The 27,324-nt window shown below is 36.1% G+C and overlaps 1 long non-coding RNA gene across 2 annotated transcripts; it reads right to left on the bottom strand.

The window, feature by feature from the left end:
* On the bottom strand, positions 1-27,324 carry LOC144372421 (uncharacterized). 2 transcript variants are annotated; one of them, XR_013432441.1, is made up of 5 exons: positions 27,226-27,324; positions 26,408-26,487; positions 25,446-25,501; positions 22,738-22,816; positions 1-89 (listed from the first exon to the last, which is right to left on the bottom strand). It is a non-coding gene; the product is annotated as an uncharacterized LOC144372421 (long non-coding RNA). The 2 variants fall into 2 exon arrangements; XR_013432440.1 differs by lacking the exon at positions 1-89 and adding an exon at positions 21,239-22,628.

The following is a 27,324-nucleotide window of genomic DNA, read 5'->3' as shown; positions in this document are numbered from 1 at the left end:
ATTTTCTGACCGGAGTCTCTTGGCAGGACACCACCGTCCCTGGGGTGAAGCATGTAATACAGTCCGACTTTGCTTGCATGTTTTCGACTCTGGTAAGTAAAGGAAGAAAGAGATATTATAAAAGAGAAGGAATTTTAAATTCTTTGAAACATAGCCAGTGACCACAAATGCAAAGAGGTACTTTCAGCAGAGAACATTTCGGCATGCTCTTGTGAGTTATGTAGGATACAGTTTCAGATAGATTAAGTGACTTGCCTGAAGTCATAAAACAAATATAATTTCAGGATAACTAAAAACACACTAAGGAAGAAAGGTAAAAGCATTGAGATTGTTTAGCCTTGAGTGAATAATGTATTTAATTTTCTTCAAAAGTAAAACAGGTAAGCAGAGGAAAAAATAACAAGGATTAATTATAATGAAACGAGGCAAAGGGATTTTCTCACTCACTCTGGCTGTCCTACCCTAAGGGCTCAGGGCTGAGGCTTCCATGGGTGCCTGATAGGCACAGTAATGCCCCCACCCCCAAAAGCCCTTTCTTCTGGTTCTCCCAAACCAAAGTCTTATCTCATTAACCAGCTATCAAGAATAACCCTCTGAGGCCTATCATGAGCAAATAAAAGATATTGTACGCATGTCTGGGAACTGGTCAGAGCCCAAGATTCCTGGGAGCAAGCAGAAGCAGGTGAACAAATGAACACCCACCTCTCAGGGACTCATGGGATTGTGGATTTCTAGCTGTGCTAACTGGTCCAAGATTGTCATGGAGAAACTAATCCTTGCTCAGTTTCATCTTTCCCCTATTCCTTTGCTTAACTGAAAGCCCACCTTTCATCATTTTGAAGAACACTGCAGTTCTCACTTGAAAATTCTCCCTGAGGCAGGATGGCAGAGTGAAATAGCAATAAAAAAGTACTCCAGAAGTTCAAAATCCCAGTTTCAGCTCTACCACTCTCTAGCTGTGTATGCTGGACCAATCATTGACTGAAAAGTGTTTATAATCCAAAGAGATTTTTTCCAGGTACAAAATGAATACAATAATATTTTTAGGGTTGCTATGAGAATCAAATCAGACAGTATATCTAAAAAATTGTGATTTGCATTATGCTAATCATTTCTTACTGTTGACTACATCAATTCCAAACATTGAATCCATTTCTAGCTAATTCCAATCCCCTTTCCCTTTTCTTTATATTCTTCTTTTCAAGGTCTTTGTTCCACTTTGCCTTTATTTACACTTGAGTTCTATCCAATCTCTGGCATGATGGTTTACTTTTATGGATTAGCCACAAAGGCAGAGCGATTTTTAGAGAACACACAGTAAGTTGCATCTTGTTTACAGGATACATTGTAAATCCTTTGTGCCTGGCTTTCCTCATTTATCACTTTTTTAATTCCTTTATTCTGCTTTAAGCAAGAAGGCTTCTCTAAACAGTCCCTGGAACTTTTAAGGCCTTTAAAAGGGCTAATCGAATGAGAAGTTTTTAGAGATGTATAAAAGTACTAAAGTGTGATTTGAAATATGTTGTCAACACTTGTGGCCATTTCAACATTCCTAGTAGGTTGTAATCCAGATTATTTGGAGTCTTTCTTTTTTGCCTGAAAAAAAAATTGATAGGACAGAGAAATAAGATCTGTGTGGATGGATGTCAGAGGATTCAACATTATTTCTCATCTTCTGCAAGTTTTGAGTTTGACATAGTACAGACTAGCTTTAAAAAAAAAGAACATCTGATTATTAAAATTTGTATGTTTTCTACCATTTTGTTGGGTTTTGTGGAGGTTGTAGCAATACTAGAAATGCTGCTGCATTCAAAAGAATGAAAAGAAATATTTTAAAAACCTGAAAAATGCTGAATATGGACACAGTCTGGGGTGGTGAAAAAGTGCACACAGATGGTAATTGGTGAAAAGATAAAGTGGTGAGCTCAAATGTGGCCGAAGTAGATTTTCAATTTTGCATTTGTTATCACTGAAAAACCTCTCATTGCAGTTCCTGTATCATCAATCTACTTAAAGCCCTGGATTTCTAGGGAATAAAATTATGGCAAAATGGGAAATCTCATAATGCAACCTGTTTTGTGACTGGTATTTTTCGCTTTTCTAAAGTATTCCATTCCCCTTGTTTTCAAAAGACTTTCTAGCAATGGCAAAGTTCACAGAGTTACTTAATTCCAGTTTTAAAAAACTCTTAAAAGCCCATTATCTGAAAAGAAAAGGCAAATAAATGGCATGTTCTTCTGTGAAGCCATTAGTGATAAGAGAGGTTGGGATGTGAGGCTTATTAGCAATTTCGATCACTTGGGGACTGTTTTACTCCTTTAGCTCCCCACCTCTGATGTTGGTGAAAGAAGGTTTAATCACAATACAGGTGGGAATCCTGTCTCAGGTTATAGATGAAGAGTGACAGAGCTTTGGCAAATACCTCCTGACTCTACAGTCATTAGAGTGTCTCCTCTGCTTGAGCATATTTTCCCCCCTCATTCCTTCCTCCAGGTTGCCTGAGCCAAATGCAATGCCTTCTCTGTCCAGAAGGCAACCCTGACTTCCAACAAGAAGAACAAATCCTGTGGATAGACCACCACTCAGCGCTGAGAGTTAGAAGTCACCTTCCCGGGTAGACTAATCCCAATCTAAAGCTGCTTCCAATTTGTATTGGTTGACAAAGGGAAAGAGATTCCCATCAGATTGTTCTTGAGCACACTCCAGCCTGGGGCTGTCAACGTGAACCTGCAGCACTACTATTGAGTCTACTCCCTTCTTTTGGCATCATATTTTCCCTGGAAGAATCTCCAAGTCACTTCCAATGTCTGCCTCCAACTGGCTCTTCTCTACCCCTTGTCTACCAGAAATTCCTTGAAATTTGGCACAATAATCTCACTACTTTCAATTCATTCTAAAAAAAAAAAATTCCCTACCAAAAAAAAAAATCTAAATTTAAATTGGAGCAAAGATGTTCACTGTAGCATTACCTAAACCTGAAGGAAAAAAAAAAAACTTGGGGGACATCTGCGTATGGAATAACAAACTTATTAAAGTGACCATAGAATATCCTTATGGTCAGCAAAGAAATGGGGGAAAAAACACTTTCTACATAATAAATGTTATACTCACACTGTGCATATATTATGATTATAATTATGTACAACTATAAATATATCAATAAGAAGTGGAAAAGGAAAAGAAAAAAGATTTATTAGGTTAGAGGGAGCACGGTTTTCGTATTGTATTTCTATAACAAATTTGCCTGTAATATAAGCATAATAACGATACCTTTACAATGTTCAAGTCATGATTATTTCCACATTAAGTACACTTTTTCTCACAATTATTATAATTACTAAAAAGCATCACTGATCTGGAATGTTTTTAACATGTACTGGCATAATTGATGACATTTCCATCTACTCTTTTTAATAGCTTATTAAAAATCAAAATGCATATTTTTCTCATTGCAATAGTTAGTATTAGATGAGCCTTCATAACCCAAGGGCAATATATTCAAATTCAACCTTTAAAACTGCAGTTTGGTACCTACAAATGCCACAGTAAATATCTGTGCTGTCACCATGTGGTTACTTTTGGCCTCTGTGTATGTACAGACACACCAGGACATGGAAGCCACTGCTCTCCCAGAATACACCCAGAAAGGCTGGAGGAAGACATGCATTCAAAACTGGCTCTGTGTCATTCAAACAGACAAGAAAAATAACAAATCCTTATTACTTTTTCAAAGATTTATTAATACTTAAAATTTGCACTGCTTTCCAAAGTTCAAAAAGATAAACAAATTGTCATATAAAGAGAAATTTGAGGAGAAAAAGTACCTCACATGTTAAATGTATGAATCACAAAGTTTCAAGAAAGAAAAAGGACCATTACTTTAAGGGAGAAGCATGAAAAAGAAATAACATTCTTTTCCAATTGCACAGAGTCGATCCCAGGCTCTTTCCTGCATTAATATTTGTATTTTAAGCAAAAGTCATTACTTTCGCTCAAACTGCATCAACTTTAAGCTGCCCAAATAGGCCAGAAATTACCAACTCTTCCATTTTAATTAAAGCCTTTGCCCCCATCCTAGGCATTGCACAGGGTCAGACCTATTTGAAGATTAGTTTCTTTTGTTGAAACAATCTCTTGGCACTCAAAAGAAGTGTCTAAAGTAGAAATTCAGGCCACCTTCTCTTTGGGGGGATAAAGAACAAGACAAACCTCTATTTCAGATGTATTTCTGTGAAAGAAGGGGACAAAACACATAAAAATAGAATGGCTTTGTGCTTCACCTAAATAACCATCTTCCATTATCACACATTCCTCAAAAAAAAAAATTCGAAACTCAAATTTGCTTCCAACAAGGCTACTGATTTCTGGTATTATAAAATGTAGAGATAACAAAGCAAGTTTATATTTGCATAATGCTTCAAGCAGTCTTCAAAGTCCTTTCACATTTATCATCTCCTTTCATCCTCAAATCACAGTTGTGAGGCTGGCAGGAGAGGTGTTATCTCAAATAAGCTTTAGGATCCATTCCTGATTTCCTAGATAAGTCTGCCACCATCTTATTTCATTATAGGCATCTAATTATACCTCTTCCAGAAACCAGTTAAAATAAGCCAAGGACTTCAAGAAAAAGGGAAAACCTGGAGCAGACTGATAATTATAGAAGAGTGATTTCCACAGGCCACCACTTTGAGGTATTTCTACTTGTTCAGGGTAAAGAGGAGCCAATCAGAGAAAGGACAACAAGGGCCAAGGGTTTAACTCACTGGGATGTCCACAGAGTGACTGGCTGTTGAAAAAAGAGGGGCTTCTTCTCATGGAATGGAAGAGGAGGATGTCCTGGCAGATCCCCTTTAAGATTCCATTATTGAAGGCTCTGGACATAAGCCCTGGAAAAGCTGCAGCACAGCTTTGTTATGAAGTCACAGTTAAATGCAGACAAACCAAAGAGAAAAATACATGTGTTAGATTCCCTCTAGTGAGGGGGGATCTTACCATGGTGATGCATCGTCCCTTATTATCACCAGAAGGATGCTGGGTGTATCCTACCATGTACCTAATAGGAAAGATAGGCTAATGAAAAAAGTAGGAAGAGAAAACCAGTCCCTGCAGGAAGGCTTCACCCACAGAGAAAGATAAAACTGCTCTGCTGAACTGCCCAAGGCCCCAGGTTTCTGGTCTCCTACTGGGGGTGCTGGACTACTGAAATTGTCTTTAATCCAGTCCTGGAGTTGAAACTGCACCTCAAGATCCTAAAAAGGAATCAGATGAACCATGAAAGCATGCAAGGCCAATCCACATGAAGCAGGGACACGAGGCAGGCCATAATAAATGTCTATTCTGCCAGGAATGAGTGGCACCTATTTAAAAACATCACTCCATATAAAGGAGAATTTATTTATTTATTTATTTATTTATTTATTTATTTATTTATTTATTTATTTATTTATTCTTATTTTAGCAGTGCTGGGGGTAGAATCCAGGACCTTGCACATGCTAAGCAAGGGCTCCACCACTGAGCTAGAGTCTCTATCCAATGATAATTTTTGAAAAACCCTCAGAGGATTGACAAAGCCGCTTCACAAAACATTTGCTACAATAAACAGAAGTAAATTACAAATTGTGCATTTCTTTTCAATCATTTAATTCAGAAAAACATGAATTGAAGGTAAAAGCTAAACAATGAGATGATTAATGAGGGTCTTTTAAAAAAATGAGAGGATTGATTGAGATGAGATGAGATTTTCACTGTCCAAGTTCACACAATAAGGAAATTAAAAATATCATAGTCTAATTCTGAAGTTCGTTGACTGCAGTTCAATACCGGAATCAACACTGCAGATCTGTATAGAAGTCAAGACCGAGACAATTTTTAGAATGCAGAGAAACAGAATAAAGAAGTAGAGGGAAAATGAATCTAGAACTAACACAAGAAAAACCAGAAGACAGATATTGTGGCTTTAATGGCAGAATGAATAAACAAACAAGTGAAAAAGGATTAAAAGTTCCCCATATAAACTGGTGCAGTGGTGTCTGACTATAATCCCAGCAGCTCAGGAGGCTGAAGCAGGAGGATTGAGAGTTCAAAGCCAGTCTCAGCAAAAGCAAGGCTCTAAGCAACTCAGTGAGATCCTGTCTCTAAATAAAATACAAAATAGCTGGGGATGTTGCTCAGTGGTTGAGTGCCCCTGAGTTCAATCCCTAGTACCCCCCAAAAAAGTCTATATTTTTAATCTGTAATATATGTATATAAGAGGCACAAAACAAAGTAGGAAAGATCTTTGCAACATGTAAAAGAATGCTTGAATACCTTTGAGATCTAATGCTCTGACAAACTTATATAGAAAAAAAATAATATAAAAATTTAAAAAATTGTAAATAAGACTTGAGGCACCCAAATAGCTAAAGAACACTTACAAAGAAGTTCATCAAATGCTTACGATTTTTAATTAAAGAAACACAAATTTACACCCATGAAATCGGCAAGGGTTTATAAAAATATGCATATCCATATCAGTGAAGATTCAGAAAAACTACTACTCCTGTACAGAGCTAACAGGCATGTAAATTGACACGAGCTTCCTAGATGGAAATTTTGCAAAATATATCCAAAAGGCACTTACTTGATCCAACAATTCAGCATCTATGAATTTATTTCAAGGAAGCAATTAGAAAAATGCATTTCCACTGATTTATAATAATGAAAATGGAAAAATAGAGGCTTTGAAACAAGAGAGATAAATAGTATGATGTATCTATATGACAGATTACCAAGCAGCCATTAGCAGGCATAATATTATTCAATGACATGGAAAATATAAATTTTTTAAAGTAATATTAAGAAAAAATGCAATTTCAAGTCAGAATATAAAGGACACCAAATTGTTTTAACAGAATGTATGTGTGTGTGCGCTTATCTGTATGTATACATAAATAACAGCAAAAGTCTAAGCATACCAAAGAATTAACATTGCCTATGTATATTATGAGTGATTTTTAATTTTATATATGTCTCTTTGAATTTTCCAAGCTTTTTAAAAGATCAGATCATTTCAGTAATCAAAAGGGAAAATATCAGTCTTAGAGGTTCATTCCAACACTAAAAAATCTTCCTCCTAATAGCCTTACCTTGAGATGAGAAATATTAGTCTCAGAACAAAAAAGAAAGAAAGAAATGCCCCACATTCCACAATTTATAAATTCTCAAAGAACAGGGATTATATCTGTTTAGGTCATTGCTGTGTCCCCATAAGCTATCGCCATGCCTGACATGTAGCCAGTGCTCAGTAAGAATTTGTCTAGTGAGTGACTGAACACAGGATAAAAGTATAGGGCAATGCCCAAAGAGCCCTAGACCCTCCATGAAGAAAAGTGCATTTCAAGTCATCATTGTGCAGATTTCCTGGCATTCTAAAAATGAAACCAAGACTATCACCCTACTGTTTCCATTTCTAAACTGCTGCAGTGCAAGTCAGAGGGGAGAGGGAGCCTGCAGTCCAGAGTCCTAAGCAACAACACCTGCAGGCACTTTGCAGCGTGTGGCCTTGGAGGGAAACCTCACAGCAGGTGAACTGATGGAGACTATATTTGAAGCAAAAGCTCTGGAGAAATTAAGGAATTGTTGCAACTGGTGCAAAAGTGGAGATTCAAGGTGGCGGATCCACAGCTACAGACACTGTGGCACATATGGATCTAGCCTGTGGAGGAAGAGAGTTTTGGACAAGGCCAAGTTAATTCCTCCACTGTTTCCAAGAAGCCAGAATGAACAGACACTAGATTGGAGAAGTCTCCCTTAACTTGCCCTCAGACATGTTGGCTGCTTTGGCCAAGGGTCATGTGTCTTTTAGTTTTTGATCATACCATTCTGATAGTTGTGCTGTTATGGACCCAATAGAGTCCCTGCAAGTTCCTATGTCAAAGCCCTAATCTCCAGTGTGACTGCATTTGTAGAAAGGTCCTTTAAGGAGATTACTAAGGTTAAATAAGGTCATAAAAGCCCAATAGGGCTGGTGTTTTAATAAAAAGGGAAAGAAACAGTAGATCTCACCCTGCCCCACCTCCTTTATTTCCTCACTCTCTCCACCCCTCTCTCCACCTTCTTCCTTGTGCCCAGCAGAAAGGCCATATGAGGATAGGACAAGAAAGCGGCCATCTACAAGCCAGTGGCACTTGACCTTGTATTTCTAGCCTCCAGAACCCTAAGAAAATAAACGTTATCTAAGCCCCCAGTTTGTGGTATCTCATTTTGGCAGCTGGAGCTGACAAATACATATGTCATCTTTCTCAACTAAATAGAGACAGCAGAAGACTCCCAGGATAAACCCTCTGAATAATAAAAACATGAAGAAAAAAAAACTTTTATTAAGAGCTATGATGTTATACAATAAAGCAATATTAACTATAATGAAAAATTAGTATATTTAAAGCTCATTGTTAAACTTATCAATGTATTCAAGGCCCCTTTGTAGATGTAAGTTATAGTAGGGTTATATAAACTTTTCAGGTAGACTTATTCAACCTGAATTGTTGAGAGCCATCCATGGGCTATGTGTGGACTACACTGGCACCAAAGTCAAGTGAATAGGAGAATCTTGTGTCTGGGAATGTCCAGTGGAAATTTCCTCTGGACAAGACCACCCAGCTACATTGTAAGTCCTATTCAGCCCTGCCCCAGGTCCCACACAGCATGGGAGATGGGGTGACCTGCTGCAGCCCACAGCCTCTCAGAGATGGGTATGACCTGCCAAGATGCCAATCAATATGCTGACTGCCAGACATCACTAAGCAAGACTCCGCCCCTAAAATAATATCCCTGCCTTTGATGTACTGTCTTAAATAAGCCACAGGAACCATTTTTTAGTTGTCCAGCTCCAGTTCCTGTGTGGGCTGAACCTATCAAGTACTCCATCCTTTAAAACTTTAATTCTGACTCTGTCTTTTGTTCTTTACTAATTATTTTAGACTTTAAGTTCTTCAGAGGTTTCATTCCTCTGAGCAGGCAAGAGTTCCAGGGTGAGGTGCTGGCCACCCAATGGTAATGAATGAGTCAAAACAATAATTAAATTTAATTTCAAAATACTATTAATTGCTGACAACCCAAGTGATCCCAGCAAATCCAATGACCTCAAACATCACATTGGCATTACTTTAATATTTCATTTTAATAATCAGTTTTACATTCCTTCTCCGATAGGCAGCTTCTAAAATGGGTCTCAATCATCCTTGCCTCATTGTATTCACATCTTGTGTAATTCTACTCCAAGATTTCATTAATGCATTGAACATTTCAGGCTACCCTCAAAGGAGAGTTATTTCATATTCTGGAAAGCTGTTGAACCCATGCAAGCCCTCTTTTCCCATCCCAGCTTCTGATTAAAATTACTTAAGAAAGAAATAGAATAGAGGAAATATTTTTTTACCAAACGTTGCACACTCCGTTTCTTCTACTCTCCAAAAAAAAAAAAAGACAATATTGTTCACTTTTGATTGGTAAAAAATACAAATTAGCTAAGATCCCAAGGAATCTCGAGGAAAAAAATATATAAGATACATAAAATTAGTACAAGCACTAGAAAAGAGAGCAAAGCAGATTCCAAATTCACCCTCTATACTCTATAGATCATGAGACAAAGATACTGAAGATTATGTTTTCTATGTTTTTGTCACCAAATTATTGACAGTTGGAAGGAAGAGATTCTTTTCTTCTCATATACTGTTGCTTTTGTTAGCCTTGCCCAACCAGCAGCATTTTGCCTCTAAAGTAGAAGTTTATTCCAGTAATTTCAGCTAAATTCAGGATCAATAGTTTCACAGATATAGTGCCTTCCAGTTCTATCATAACCCATCCAATCCTAGATTTTAAAAGTAGCAGTAGCTGGAGACACCACTTCAGCCTCCACTGACAACTTTTGAAAAACCCACAAGTAACATCATAATCAATGACAAAAACTGAAAGCTTTTCCTCTGATATCAGATACAAGGCAGAGATATTCACATTCACCAGTTCTCTTCAACATAGTGTTGGAAATACAAGCAAGAGCAATCAGACAAGAAAAAATAAATAAAACACATCCAATGCGGGTTTCAAGGTGTAACAAGGTGGTTGCTCCATGGTGTGAAACCCAAAAAACAGATAGGCAGCTTCTCAACAAGGTGGGTAAACAAAATATGGGCCAGAGAACTTTATTGTAATTTAATACTCAGCATAAAGAATATTAGGGACTCAGGAGGTTGGATATAATTAAATAAAGAAGAAACCTCCAGTGCCACGTCCACTGCCACAGTGGGAAGCAATAGCCAGAGCAGTCCCTCCACAAGCAAAGTGAGGGGATAAGGGAGAAATAAAGGAATCCACATTTTTAGGAAGCCTGAATCATGTCTGGATATGAAGAGTTTAGAGATCAAAGACACAGCCCAACTGAACTGAAAGGCATGATGCACAATATCCTTGTGCAGGAAAGAACCTGCATCTCTCCCAACTGTGTGCAGAGGACACAGGAAAGAACCATTTTGCAGTCAAGGAATTGGGGCCAGCAAATAGGGGAGCCAATTCCTAGCAAACCTGAGTTCAGTCTGAAATAAAAGCCTGGCAAAATCACACTGCAGAACATACAGTGTATTTATGTAACCAGGAGAAAAATCAAACATGGAAAGGGGTTTACATAGAATACTGGTTGTGGAAACCCACTTGCTTTTGCCCTTCCACTCCAATATGGCTGCTTGTAGGAAAGGCTGGGAGAGGCATGCCTGGCTGGGAATTGGAAAGAGCAGGGACAGAAGAAATTGAGTCTGAAGACTGAACCAGCGACCAAGAAACATGAGATTCACAGATAACAGAGAGGCCTAAGAATTCACTCCTTCACCATATCAGTGGAACCTAGGGGAGATCCCTATGGTGCAGTTTTCCAGGGTGGACCAGCAATTTCTGGGTCCTAGAGGTGCACTTATTTAAAATCTCCAGACCAACTGGCATTCATCAAAGTGCCTGGAGCCTACCTAAGCCTAAACCACCTCCAGGAGTTTCACCTTTGAGATTACCTCTCTCACTCCAGCAACCCCTGCCCCCAATGGTGGAGGCAAGCTTCAAATTCCAGACAAGCCCATGTAACACTGTTGAGAAGGGAAGCTGATAATATTCTGAACTCCAAAAACAAAAATTCCTTAATTTTTCATTGAGATCCTTTTTTTCCTATTTCTCTTTTCTCTGTTTAATTATGATCTTAATGATTCATGGACCTTCGTACATATGCATATTTGGTTTTTTTTCTCATTTCTAGCCTATTTGAAGCCAGTTATTTTCCATTGACCAGTATTTTGAAGACAAGGATGTTTGATTATTTTATTTTTATTTTTAATTTTTAAAATTTTAACTTATGTATATTTTTTTCTCACTAATCTGTTTCCCTTGATTCTCTTATTTTCTTTTTTTCTGCTAACAATCTCTACTATTCTTTCATTCTAGGTTTAATTTTTTACTTCTATCTTCTCTCCTTCTGCCTCATAAACATTACAACCTACATCACTTCTAATCTCTCCCTATCCACCATTTGAAATTGTAAACTGTTTTGCAAATTTACTGTTTTATTTCAGGCAATAACTGATCATGTTATTCCTGTTCATTGTGACAATTAACATTGTAGATGTCATAGCAGGAACTATTTGGTTTAATGTTGTATATCGTTTGCATTGGTTGTTGCTATTATTTGTACCCACCCTAAATGGTGAGGTGCTGGAAACTATCGGGGACACTATAAGTCCACAAGGCAGAAACACTACTATGTGAAGTCCACATTTGTAGATGGGTAGACACACAAACAACATGAAAAAGCAAAAGAACAAATCATCCCAAACAAATCAAGATGCTCTAATAACAGAATCCACTGACACACACTGAAAGAAATGTCAAAGAAAGGTGTTTAGAATGTACATAGTTAAACTGATCTGCTAAGTAACAGATGGTATAAGGAATGAAATTGGTACATATTATTCCAAGACCTCAAATCTAAGAGGTCATCTTGGGATAATATATACCCAATCTCTCAATGAAAATGAATGCCAGCCAAGAATATTACACCAAGCAAAATTAAGCTATAGAATTGATGAAGCAATAAAAACCTTCTGTGATAAACAAAAGTTAAAAGAATTCACAATTAGAAAGCCTGCATTACAAAACATACCTAATAAAATATTACATGAAGAAATTAAACATAAAAGTGAAAACCACCACTGGGAGGAAGTACACTAGAATAGTCAATCAAAGAAGAAACTAATTCAAACTAAAAACCAAAAATAACTCAAAATGACATAGAATAAAAATAATTTCTCAATAAATATATTGAATATAAATGGCCCAAACACATCAATCAAAAGACATAGTCTAGCAGATTGGATTAAAAAATGAGATGCAACAATATGCTGTCTCCAAAAGACTCATCTCCATAGATAATGACATCCAGACTGAAGCTAAAATGATGGGAAGAACATATCATTCACACGGATTTTGTAAACAAACAGGGTTTATTATCCTCATATCAGATAAAGTGGACTTCAAGCCAAAGTTAAACAGAAGAGACTAAGAAAGACATTTTATACTGCTTCAGGGAATTATACATCAACCAGACATAACAATTGTAAATATTTATGCCCCAAACAATGGAGATTCTACATATATCAAACAAAATGTTCTCAATTTCAAGTATCAAATAGACAACAACACAATAAAACTGGATGACTTTAACAAAACTCCCTCACCACTGGATAGATTCTTTAAAGAAAAACTAAAAAAAAAAAAAGAAGAAGCTATAGAACCTCAAAATACAATTAATAATTTAGACAAAACATAACAGACACATATAGAAAATTTCATCCATCAGTGACTTAATACCTTCTAAGTAACACATGGATCCCCATGAAATAGACCATATCTTAGGCCACAAAGAAACTCTTAGAAAGTAGAGAGAGAGAGAGAGAGAAAGAGAGAGAGAGAGAGAGAGAGAGAGAGAGAGAGAGAGAGAGATAGATAATACCTTCATTATTATCAGGTCATATGGATTGGAATCTGAAATCAACAATAAAATGAACAATAGAACCTACAATACCTGCAGACAAAATAACACCATATTGAATGACCAGTGAATAGAAGAAGAAATCAGGGATGGAATTTTACTTAAATATAAATGAGTATATCGATATAGTATATAAAAATATCTGGGACACTATGAAGGCAAGTCAAAGAGGAAAGTTCATTGTATTGAGCTCATTCACTAAAAGAACAGAAAGTCACCAAATAAATAACCTAACATTATATCTCAAAGATATAGAAAAAGTATAACTAATCAACACCAAAAGCAGTAGAAGACAGGAAATAATGAAATCAGAGTAGAAATAAAGAAAACTGAAAAAAAATAATAAAACAAAATGTTATATCTTTGGAAAAATATATAAAATTGGTAAAACCTTAACCAACCTAATAATGTGAGAGAAAACTTACTGAAATTTATAATGAAAAAGACACCACTGAAATAACAAAAATAATCAGACTATTTTGAAAATGTATACTCTAATAAATTAGAAAACCTTGGAAGACAAAAGCAAATTTTTAGAGACATATGACCTACACAAATTGAATCAGGAGGACATAAGAAATTTAAACAGATCAATTTTAAGCAATGAAATTGAACATTCATTAAACCCTACCAGCAAACAAAGGCCTAGGACCAGAGGGATTCTCACCTAAATTCTACCTGACCTTTAAAGAGAACTACCACCAATCCTACTCAAATTATTCCATGAAATGGAAAAGGAATGAACACTCCCAAATTCATTTGATCACCCTGATACCAAAAAACCAGATAAAGATGCATCAGGAAAGAAAACTTCAGACCAATATCCCCAATGAACATAGATACAAAAATTCTTAATAAAATACTGGCACATTGCATACAAAAATATATTAAGAAGATAGTGCACCATACTCAAATGGGGTTCATCTCAAGCATGCAAGGTTGGTTCAACATACATAAATCAATAAATGTAAACATCAATAGACTTAATAACAAGAATTACATGATTCAATAAATAGATGCAGGAAAAGCATTTGACAAACTACAGCATCCATTCATGACCAAAACACCAGAAAAATTAGGTATGATAGGACCATACCTCAACATGGTAAAAGCTATATATAATAAACCCAAGGCAAACACCATTCTAGAAGGAGAAAAATTGGAAGCATTTCCTCTGCAAACTGGAACAAGACAGGAAGATCCTCTTTCACCACTTCTGTTCAACACAGTACTGAAAAACTTATCAGAGCAATTAGAAGAAAGAGGAAAAGAAAAACTCAACTTATCCTTATTTGCTGACTATATAATTCCCTACATGTAGAAGACCATAAATCTCCACCAGAAAACTTCTAGAACTCAAAATGAATTCAGCAATGTATCAGGATATAAAATTAACACTCATAAATCATTCCATTCCAATATATCAGTGATGAATCAACTGATGGAAAATTATCCCATTCGCAATAGCCTCAAAGAAAATAAAATATTTGGGAATCAATCTAACAAAAGAGGTGAAAAAACCTCTACAATAAAACTACAGAACACTAAAGAAAAAAATCCAAGAAGACCTTAGAAGATGGAAAGATCTCCCATGATTTTGAATACGCAGAATTAATATGGTCAAAATGGCCATGCTACCAAAAGTACTATCTATACACATTTAATGCAATTACTATTGAGGTTCTGATGACATTCTTCAGAGAAACAGAAAAAGCAGTCATGAAATTCATTTGGAATATAAGAGACCCAGAATAGCCAAAGCAATCTTCAGCAAGTAAAGCAGGAAGCATCAAAATACCAGATTTTATATTATACAATGGTATAGAAGATAAGAGTTACAGACAGGAGACAGCGGGGCACCACCCAGAAATGACCAGCAAGCAGGGAGAAACGTGGCTGCGGATTCTGTGGAATTCTGCTGGCTGAGCCCCCACTGAGCCCTGGGCTGAGTTCGGGATTTCAGATGGGGAAGGAAGCGGTACAGTTCTATCCCCCACAACGAAAACTCCACCAAGAAACCAGCGGCCACCATCTTGGAGAGCTGAAGTAACCACCACCACTCTCCCACAGATTGCAAAAATAAAACAGGTGTGTGCTACTCAGCTCATTTCCCATACAGCAGGAAATTCACATAAAATCTCTCCTAGACTTTCCGGGGGAGGGATTATCAAAGCGAGCCTGCATAAAGACTCGGGGAAAACTAGAGACACCTGACCAATCAAAATCCCAACGGCATTTCTTGTAGAAATAGATAAAGCAATCATGAAATTCATATGGAAAAACAAAAGACTCAGAATAGCAAAAGCAATTCTAAGCAGGAAGTGTGAATCTGGAGCTATAGCGATACCAGAGTTCAAACTGTACTACAAAGCAATAGTAACAAAAACAGCGTGGTACTGGTACCAAAACAGGCAGGTGGACCAATGGTACAGAATAGAGGACACAGAAACCAATCCACAAAAGTACAACTTTCTTATATTTGAAAAAGGGGCTAAAAGCATGCAATGGAGGAAGGATAGCATCTTCAACAAATAGTGTTAGGAAAACTGGAAATCCATATGCAACAAAATGAAACTGAATCTCCTCCTCTTGCCATGCACAAAAGTTAACTCAAGGTGGATCAAAAAGCTAAATATCAAATCAGAGACTGTGCGCCTGATAGAAGAAAAAGTTGGCTCCGATCTACATATTGTGGGGTCGGGCTCCAAATTCTTTAATAGGACACCCATAGCTCAAGAGTTTATAACAAGAATCAACAAATGGGACTTACTTAAACTGAAACAATAAGAGAGGTAAATAGGGAGCCTACATCATGGAAACAAATTTTTAATCCTCACACTTCAGATAGAGCCCTAATATCCAGAGTATACAAAGAACTCAAAAAATTAAACAATAAGATAACAAATAACCCAATCAACAAATGGGCCAAAGACCTGAACAGACACTTCTCAGAGGAGGACATACAATCAATCAACAAGTACATGAAAAAATGCTCACCATCTTTAGCAGTCAGAGAAATGCAAATCAAAACCACTCTAAGATACCATCTCACTCCAGTAAGATTGGCAGCCATTATGAAGTAAAACAACAACAAGTGCTGGCAAGGATGTGGGGAAAAGGGTACACTCTTATATTTTTTTAATAGAAAAGGATGAATTTCTTGACTAATATCACCACAAATTTATCAATTTTATTAGTTTTCTACTGTACCAAGCTTCAGATTTCAAATGATTTCTCTTTTTTCTATATCCATAACTTGTGCTCCCTAACCTTATTTCCTGTATTCTACTTTTTTTTTGTTTAACTTGTTCTTTTCTTTATACTGTCTTGACATAAATGTCTTGATTATTTATTCTCACTATTCATATTTTCCAAGTATTCACTTAATGGCCAGCGAAGGCTTTAACTGAGCTTATGAAATTGAGATTAATACTGAACACATATTTTTTCTAGTTTCTACTCTTTTCTCTGATCATGGGTTATTAAGAAGCTTAATTCCCAAAAGACATGAATCGTCTTCTTCTTCTTCTGATGATGATGATGATAATCCTTTTTGATAATACTTTCTAGCATAAATCCACTGCAGTAAGAGAACACATACTATAAACATACTAACACATGGTTATGGTTAATTATGGCTATTATGGTTGGCATCACATGTGGCCAATTAGAGTGGTCTTAGGCCACTATAATACCTCAGCAGTAAGAACCATAGCAATATGGACTTTGGACATAACCAATGCTGAGCTGATCTCAGCAGGCCATGGACTTCAGTGTGTGACACAAAATTGCCACATTCCTGGTCATAAGCAGAACTCAGGAGCCTGGGGATAGAGTTCTTGAGTTCCTGACCACAAGACAATGATTGTGGATGAGGTATTTGGACTACCCTTTCTCCAGGGAGAGGTTTGTAGGCACAGACTACCCTTTCTAGATCCCCTTCCCCAATTCATTTTGAACAACACATCAACTACAGAGTTGGGACAAACCTGGGCTTGGGTTGGACAAGTTGCAAAAACAACTGACCATGGACCACAGAGCTGGAGATCCTATAGGAATCCTGTTCCAGAAGCTGGGCAGCTGCCTATCTTTCCCCCACCTTCCATGGAACCTCTCCATTTCTCTTAGCTCCCACTCTTGCACTTTGACTGCACCCCAGGATTAAAATCTTAGACTCATTCCCCACAACTCCACAGTCACAGTGCTGTCTGACTCTTCATTTTACTTCAATTCTGGGTTCCTTGGTGAAGACTGAGTATTCAGGGAGAGGCCAAACTACCTTAGTCTAGACTAACCAAGCATCCAGGAAAGGCCAGTACACAGAAACAAGAGGGATTCTACTGATGACTCTCAACCCCACTTGATTACAATAACAAAGAAAGAAAGAAGAAGAAGAAAAGCACATTAAGCTAACTCCCTTAACAACAGTTCAAAAGAAAAGCAGACCAAGTTAAAACATGATAGGATAAGCAAATACAGTGAAGAAGATCAAGCAGCTTAACTCAAATTGGGTTCTGAAAGCTATGATGTGCATGGCAACCATTTTGAAGTGACCACAGCTAGCCAGCAACCCTAGAAGAAATTAAATCAATACAGCTCCTCCCCACCTTCAGTCAGCAACAAATAAAACCAGCAGGAATACCTCTGAGATGGCATATCTCAATTATCAGTCTAAAAGAAACTTGCAGAGATAACTACTATCTGAAAGTTACTGAACCCCCTCCCCATCACAGGAGACAAGGGGAATAAGAAGCACCAGAGCTGAGAGCTCATCACTCCCAGGGAGTGTTAGCCCTGACCAAGCACCCAACACAACCTGCATGGGAGCTCAGACAACCACAGCTGACATTCCATCTTCATAAATGACAGATAAAAAGCCCATGAGCTACACCACACAGAGGCTTCTGTCAGCAACAGAAAAGAAAGAAAATGTGGAGTTTTATTCTGTCATAAAGAAAGAAATTTATGGCATCTTCTAGTAAATGGATGAAACAACATGCTAAATGAAATAAGCCAGACGCAGAACTCAAGGGTCAAATGTTTTCATTTTCTTTCTTTCTTTCTTTCTTTGGTACCAGGGATTGCACTCAGGGGCACTCGACCACTGAGCCACATCCCCAGCTCTATTTTGTTTTATTAAGACACAGCGTCTCACTGAGCTGCTTAGCACCTCACCATAGCTAAGGCTGGCTTTGAACTCAAAATCCTCCTGTCTCAGCCTCCCAAGGTGCTGGGATTATAGGTTTGTGGCAAGATCCCAGCTCAAATGTTTTCTCTCATTTGTTAAAGCTAGAACAAACAAAGGGAGAGAAAGTGATGGAATCCTATAGAAATAAAACAGACTTCAGTAAAACAGAGGAAGTGGATTGATAGGGAGATAGGAGAGATAGGGAAAGAAAAGATTTGATAAACTGTATCTTCAATTTTTTAATATCTGATTGTTTTGTGGATCTGAATCAACTATTTTGTTGGGCATGGTGGTTCACGCATGTAATCCCAGCAGCATGAGAGGCTGAGGTAGGTGGATCATAAGTCAAGGCAAGTTTTAGCAATTTAGCAAGGCTCTAATCTTACCTAGAAATATTCTGTCTCAAAATAAAAAATAAAAATAGGGTTTGTGATGTGGCTCAGTGGTTAAATGCCTCTGGATTCAATCCCTGGTATTAAAAAAAAAATAAATCCATTGTTTTTGTTTTGCTAACCACTTTTCAAGGTTAATTATTTCCTTATGGATTATGAGTTCATATATTGCTGATACTAATCTGTAGGAATCATGAGGTATCCTTCTTAAAAGCTGCATTTTTTTTAATCATCAATGTCATCAGTTATGGGCCAGAAATTCACCTGGGATTCCTTGGCCAGCTTCTCTCAAGGTCAAGCAACAACTATTTTAAAAAAAATATTCTTTTATTTTCAAGAAAAAAAAATACAATTTTCTTCCATCAGATGCCCTCAGTTCTTACCAATCTTGGAAAAATGTAACCTCATGGATTAATATATAATCAAAATATAAATCTATATAAGATTTGAAGTATAGTCATGAATTCTCAATATGAGGATTTTGTTCATCTGTTTTTCTTTTTCTTTAATATATCTAGAACTAAGAAGAAAACAGATGATAACTTGTTTTCTCCCTTTGCTTGAAAGAAGTGGCATATTTGTTGTGTAGACTTCCCTTCCAATTAGACTAATGCAGTTAAATATTACTATTAGGTAGGGGTTGAGAGTTTTGAGGGAGTTGTAACATATCTGTTCCTGGAGGGTATAATCCTCTGACAAAAGAAAAGTAGCCAATTATTTTTAAAAAGAGTGCTGGGAGCCCTAAGACTCCAGAGGCTGAGGCAGGAAGATTACAAGTTCAAAGCCAGCCTCAGCAAAAGCAAGGCACTAAGAAACTCAGTGAGACCCTGTCTCCAAATAAAATACAAAATAATGATGGGGATATGGCTCAGTGTTCGAGTGCCCCCTCTGTTCAATCCACAGTGCAAAAAAAAACAAAAAACAAAAACAAAAAAACACCCAATTTGAAATAACAGATCAGTAGAAAAAAGGGAAGGGAACATAAGAAGGGGGGAGGGGAGGAAAAAGGGAAGCCCTGGGAACTGAATCAGAACAAATTATATTTCATGCTTTTATACTTATATCAAAATGAATCGTATTGTCATGTATAACTAAAAGACCCAATAAAAAAAAGTAGCCAACAAGCTTCAGGAAATAAGATGCTTATCTTGCAAAAGTAACAGATTCTATCTATATATACAAAGTAGATTAACAAAAACTGCTTACATATATTTTTTAAAATGGATTAATTAAAAATGAAAAATAAATGGGTGAAATTTTTCACAGTATCACTGAACTTAAAGATAAATGTCAAATAATTTGAAAATAATAATGTATAAAATAGTATATACCAAATTTTTATCCACAACAATATGCAATTAAAGATACCGAGAGAATAATGATGAGGCATATTCATTTTTCTCAAAAACACACAACATGAGTCTTGAGAAACTTATGAAACTTTACATTGCACTGAAATTATATCCAGAGATAATAATGTGTAACTGCCAACTATAATGTCAGGCCCAGTTTACAAATAGAAAATTTATGTACTATTCAGAGGATTACAGTTCAAAACGTGTTGTGATAGCAAGAGTTTTCAGTTAGACTTTCCAAGCTATATATCTAGGCATCTTACTTTCCTAATAATTAAAATGAAAATGTAGGTCTATAATCTAGAGAACTATTTTTCTTATTCTTGTCATAATTATCCTACTAAACATTTATGTGGGCACATTTTCTACTACCAATTTTTAAGAAACTACTTTTAGTTTAGAAAAAAATTACTAAAGTTTACCATCAGTGGCAGTTCACTACAGCCTGTTGTGTTATTTGTGGCAAGTTTATAGGTCTCTGTGGAGGAAAAATTCATCACTTTGTTTTACATGTACCTTATGTAAATCACAAAAATTTTCCATTTTGAATTCTCTTGAAACAAAGACTTATGTTTTTATCTAAATTATCTATAATGGGAGAAACAGCATATTTTATATTACTTATGTATAATCCCATGTATGAAAATTAATGTTTTTAGTCCTATATTCACATCTCCCTTTTTTCAAGCATACCAATGAACACAAATTCATTCTCTAATAATTTTAACAGTCATGCAGGTCCTTCATGAAAAGTAAAATAATGATAACATTTGCAAGTCACAAATTCAGCTCTGAAAGCACTTCGTAACAAAATTATATGAAATAAGTGGAAATAAAAGAGTTAACATGGGTATAGCTTTTTTTCCTTCATGCGGTGATATATCAGACTCAGCATAAATGACTCTTTTTCCTGAGTGAGGAATATTAATTTGATTACTTTTTTCTTCATAAATCATGTGTATAAATCCTGATAGAGCATCAATTGGTTGGTTCGATTCCATATGAAACATCTTTGAATTGTATTATTCCCCTGAATGTTAAAATAATTCAAAGAAAGTCTGAAATTATTCTACCAAAACTATAATTCTAATGAGAAATTTTGGCCAGATTTGTTTTTCGATTTTTTTTTTTTAAGATTTAAATGTTACCTTTGTTTTTCAACTTTATTCCTTTGGTCTTTGAGGTTTCATATCAGAAACAGACTACTATATCACAATGTATTTTGCTTTCTGTTACAAATATTTTTTAATCATTTTACCAAAAGCACATAGTGGCATGGATTTGTGTTCTTACACAGGCAAGGGACCCCCTTTCTAGTGTGTAGATTTTCAGAGCATATCTGCAGGGTCTGTTAGTCTTGTGTCCCTTTTCTCTGAAACACTAACTCTGATACCTAATGTTCATGTGTGCTGAACTGAAGGTACTACATGTCTAAAAATGATTGCATGCAGAGCCAAACTGTCTATTGGTCTAAGGCGTTGTACAATTGGCAATTATTGTAGAAAATTAAGAAATAGGTATAGACTGAGGAGTGGGATATAGCTGGGTCAAAGGTGGTTCTATTCCCAGTTTTCCAAGGAATCTCCATACTGTTTTCCATATTGGTGGCACCATTTTGCAGTTCCACCAGCAATGCACAAGTGTGCCTTTTCCCCCACATCCTCCTCAACACTTATTGTTGTTTGTATTCTTAATAGCTGCCATTCTGACTGGAGTGAGATGAAATCTTAGAGAAGTATACAGCCACATCAATGTTTATAGCAGCACAATTCACAATAGGTAAACTGTGGAACCAACCTAGATGCCCTTCAGTAGATGAATGGATAAAGAAAATTTAGCATATATACACAATGGAATATTACTCAGAAATAAAAGAGAATAAAATCAAGGCATTTGCAGGTAAATGGATGGAGTTAGAGAATATAATGCTAAGTGAAGTTTTAGCCAATCCGAAAAAACCAAAAGCCAAATGTTTTCTCTGATATAAGGAGAATAATTCATAGTGAGGTTGGGAGGTGGGGCATGGGAAGATTAGACAAATTCTAGATAGGGCAAAGGGGTGGGAGGAGAAGGGAGGGGGAATGGGGGTAGAAAAGATTTTGGAATGAGATGGACATCATGACCCTAAGTACATGTAAGAAGACATGAATGGTGAGAATATACTTTGTGTACAACCAGAGATATGAAAAATTGTGCTCTATATGTGTGATATGAATTGTAATATATTCTGCTATCATATATAACAAATTAGAATTTTTAAAAAATTTTAAAAGGACAAAAATGGAATTTGGGCAAACTAAAAAAGTTATGGAGAGATCAACACTCCCTAAACTCCAGACTCATCAAAGTCAATAAGCAGCAGATCCTTTTGGTATCAACAAAGCCTCTCATCAGGAAGCAAAGCTGCTAGGGTCCCAATGTGGTTTTATTAGTTATTCTGATTCATCCTTAGGGAATTGAAATATAAAAGTGATTATAGAGTGAGAAAACATATATGAAGAATTAATTTGTAATTGAAAGAGTGGCAAATTGAATATCTTTAAATTATGAACAACCTGAGTCCTGAACAAGTGTTGAGTGTCACAAGAGAATTTATAAAACCTGCAACATATCCATTATAATTGCAGTTCATCTGAAAAACAAAAATACATAAAGTAAAACAAGTGGATAAATTCATTTTTAAAATTTACTTCCCAGTATGACATTTATATTTATTCATATTAAAAAATCCTAAGACTTACCTGAGCTAACAAAGGCTCAGAATGTTCGGTGCCATTTTTGTCATAAGAATAAATAAGAGATGATGGAGATAAAAACGATCTAGGCAAAAATAAAAACAAGCTCAAATGAAACAGAAAAAGTAGAAAACATACTCTTCATACGCAAATTGTCTATGGGTTGAGGAATTCAAAGTATGACCAATCAACTGTTTATAGACTGTTCTCCAAATATTTCCAACTAGAGTTATAATACTAAAATGCAAGTCCATGAAAAAACAAATCACTAAACATATAAAATAAAAATCATGTAGGCCCCATTTCTAGCATAGAACTTTCGAATCTATGTCTTTATCATTCATTGATTTCATATGTTACTCTTGAATCTCAAAATTGAAATGTAGCATTTTAAAAGATTTGTTTTCTTTCACTACAAATTCATATAAACTAAGCTTAGCTATGCACAAAATTCATTTAGATATTGGTTAAATTTTCTTTTATTCCTCTCAGTAATCATTCAAAAACTCAACACCACTCCTATCAATCATTCCAGAAACACTCCATGTGCCAGTCCTCACTCCTTCACTTCCAGAGGATTACTTCTTTTTATTTAAAGCAGTTCTTTAGGTGCTGAGGATGTGGCTCAAGTGGTAGCGCGCTCGCCTGGCATGCGTGTGGCCTGGGTTCAATTCTCAGCACCACATACAAAACAAAGATGTTGTGTCCACCAATAACTAAAAAACAAATATTGAAAAATTCTCTCTCCCTCTCTCACTCTATCTTTAAAAAAAACTTCTATTGTCAGAAGTTGAATATGGCATTTTCAAGTCATTACCATCCTAAATAACTCTCCCTTGGCCCTTTGCCCTATATTTTTCAATTCTTAACAAATTTTATCAAAAGAATAATTGTTATGGTTTGGATGTGAGGTGTCCCCAAAAAGCTCATGTATGAGACAATGCAAGAAATCTTCGAGGTGAAATGATTGGGTTATGAGATTCTTACACTCAATCAGTGGAATAATGCCATAATAGGGATTAACTGTGTGTTAACTGTAGGTAGGTAGGGTGTGCCAGGACGGTGGTAGGTTTTTGGGTTAATGGCTTTAGTATATATAATTTGTCCATGGTGAGTATAGCATTCTCCCCATATCTATCTATCTATCTATCTATCTCCTCCTCCCCCTTCCTAATTGTCCTGTCTGACCTGTTTTTCTTCCCCACAGTCTTCTGCCTTTATGTTCTGCCTCACCTCAGCACGCCCTCCCCCCACCAGAATAGAGCCAATTGTGTATTACTGAGACCTCTGACACGTGAACCCCCTAATAAACGTCTCCTCCTTAAAATTGTCCTTGTCATGTCTTTTGGTTACAACAGTGAAAAGCTGACTAAATCAGTAGTCTAACACATATACTCCACTTTGTCAATTATTAGTCACCCTGAAACTTCTCTGTAAAATATTCATAGCCATGTATAGGTCAAATCCAAAAGATTTAAAATGCACTGCCATATTCAACTTCTGACTTCTATTTGAAAATCAGGACCACTCAGTCCAATCATTTAATTTACATTCACTTCATTCTTCTGCTTCTCTTCCTACTTCACTGGCTGCTCCAGTTTCATCTTCTATGTTAGCTACATTTTTTTTCTACCTTTCACAGAAATATTGGTCTTTCTCTGGGCTTAGACTTTAGCCTCTAATCTGTTCATAGACATAACTCTCATCAAAAATTTCAATATAGCCAAATTATCACTTACTGGTAAATCTATATCCCTATGCCTATATTTATCTGTCCAGTAGGAAAAATCCACTTGGATATGTTATAAGCACTAAAGCTCACTCTTTCCTCATACAAATATCTCCCTTGTTCATATCCTCTGTTCATATCCCTCATTTGGTTACATCATAAGCTATCCATTTACTTGAGCAACAACTAAATTATATCTGAGGTTCCCCACTGTTTCTCAATCGTTCTATCAAATCTGTCTTGAGGTTCACTGAATATTTTTTTGCAGTGCTATAATTGGTGATGCACCATCATCACTCACCTAAACTATTAGTTATGTTATCAGTCACCCTACCTTTGGTATTTCACCCCTATAAGACTCAATTGGACTATACAAGTACATGAGTAAAGCTATTTTTGTCTCCCAATATCCTCAAACAGACTCCAACCTTATTTTTCAGAATCTGTTACCTCTATCCTTCAGAAAAATTTATTATTTAGTAATTCACATTGACTTTTTGCATATCAAAAACAACAACACCACTACTCTGTCTCACATGTACTTATTTTGAAAATGATTTTCTCTCTTTATGGAATGCCAGCACCACTGCCGCACCCCATTCCTATTGCTATTCTTCACATATATATATATATATATATATATATATATATATATATATATATATATAGCTATATATCTTCTCTCAATGCACAAGTTATCTCTTTCCTCTTTCTAATAAGATTTCTTTGATTTCCAAACATTACGACTTATACATTTATCATAATAAAATACTATAATAAAATTTTTTCTCTATTAATGTATCTCCTTGAACTATACATTTGACTATGTATCATATTTTATTCTTTTTTCTGCCTAGTACTTTGCTCAATACCCAATTTACAATAGGTATCTATATATTTGAATTAAAATGATTCTAATCATAACTAAGTTTTACAATCAAGAAAACAAAGAATTAAAATTTGAAAAGATGAAATAATTACTTACTGCTTTTTAAGATGAACAAAATATGGTTTTCCTTCTATTGTAATGATATAAGCAATCTATAACAAGAGTATCCAAAAATTTCAGTTAGATTTATAAATAATATGTGTTAAACTATGTACTTTTTAGTACTTATATTTTTTTACCATACGATTTATTTTTATTTTTTTTAGTCATACATAACAGCAGAATGTATTTTGACATATAATACATACATGGAATGTACATACATCAGTCATAATGTCTATTATATTCTGTTCCCCTTCCTATCCCCCCTACTCTAGTACTTATATTTTAAAAGATTGACAGAATTAACAATAATATGTAACCATTTTATTTGCTTCCCTATGTGTATATCTGAGGCTTCAGGAGTCTGAACCAGTAATAAAGGACCCATTATTTTGCATCATTACATTTCTGGGTGAACACTTACCTGATGTCAACTGTTATCTTTTGACTTAGAATCCACCAGTTCACCCATGCCAAAGACAAATTTCATGATTCACTTCACTCACATTACCTTAATCCTGTCTTGGGGAAATTCAGTTTTGTTATCCACTTAATTTCCATATTTTTGGATTCTTATCCCTAAAGTCCTTCATCTTCAAAGAAATAAAGTCTCATGCATATTCACACACATTGAAATGTTCTGCTGTGAAACTATTCTAAGCTGTCATCTCTGCCTCCTGCAGCAGTGGTGTCACATTAAAAAGGCAACTTAACATAATCTAAGGTTTAAAAATATTATTCCCAGGTCAGTAGAATTGAGGGAAGGGAACAGGAGAAAGAGGAGAGGGAAGGAAAAGTAGAAATACTTTATCTATTACTGAGACCTCTTATAATTCAAGAAAATTATATTCCATGCTTTTATAGTTATGTCAAATGCATCCTAATGTGTAACTAAAATATTTTAAAAATTTGCATATATAATAATATGATATAATAATTATATAATCCGCAATTACTCTATTTTCTCGATCGTGTTTTGCATCTGTTGATGAAATCCTTTCAGGAACAGTGGTGTGAAGAAAGCTTTTGTGCGACTCTAAAAATAAAAAGAAGTGATTTTATTTTAGTACCTGTGATTTTACATTATTTATTCCTAAGTCTATTTCTGCATTTCTTTCTCTACATTAAATAATCTACACATCTCTTCCTTTTTACCATTTTTCTAGTCCTTTTTATCTCCAAATTTCTAAACCCTTTCTTGTCAATATCTCAAGTTTTATTCTCTCTCTCTCTCTCTCTCTCTCTCTCTCTCTCTCTCACACACACACACACACACACACACACACACACACACACACACACAATTCAGCAGTTTGACAGCTAGCTAAAGTACTTAGTACCAAATTAGTGTTGTGACAGGAGCAGAAATGAGAAAACAAACTAATTAAAAAAGGGAGGTCATTTGCAGGAAAGCATGTAGATTACCAGATATAGGAATAATCTGCAATTTCCAAACCAGAAAATCATTGAGTTTCTTCATGGTGATTAGCAGAATTTTGTATGGGAAGGTGGGTGAGGGAGGCACAGTTTTGTCCATTTTGCACATAAGAACGCTGTCCCAGAGAAGTGAAAGTATTCTCCACCAGAGGCAGCCTTTCTGGTTTCACTTTTTGGTAGAAGCAAGTGGCAAGGAGAAATCGCGTGGGAGATCATGGAGCCACACCTCCTGCCTGGATCTGGGATGGGAAGGGAGACACCCCCCCCCCCAGCTAAATGAACACAGTCCACACTCAGAAGCCCAGGCTGGGAGAGGGGGACAAGTGTGTGCACTCACTGCGGCCTGCGTGCAGCCCACCAAGTCCTGTGAGAAGCACCACAAGAAGTAACATGGCTCCGGTGTCATGGAGCCCGTCTGTGTAACAGCAGTTGAGAC

Source organism: Ictidomys tridecemlineatus, unplaced genomic scaffold (assembly GCF_052094955.1).
Source record: "Ictidomys tridecemlineatus isolate mIctTri1 unplaced genomic scaffold, mIctTri1.hap1 Scaffold_102, whole genome shotgun sequence".
In the NCBI taxonomy this organism is placed as follows: Eukaryota; Metazoa; Chordata; class Mammalia; order Rodentia; family Sciuridae; genus Ictidomys; species Ictidomys tridecemlineatus.
The sequence above is the reverse complement of the archived record's forward strand: the minus strand, read 5'-3'. Positions and strand labels throughout refer to the sequence as shown.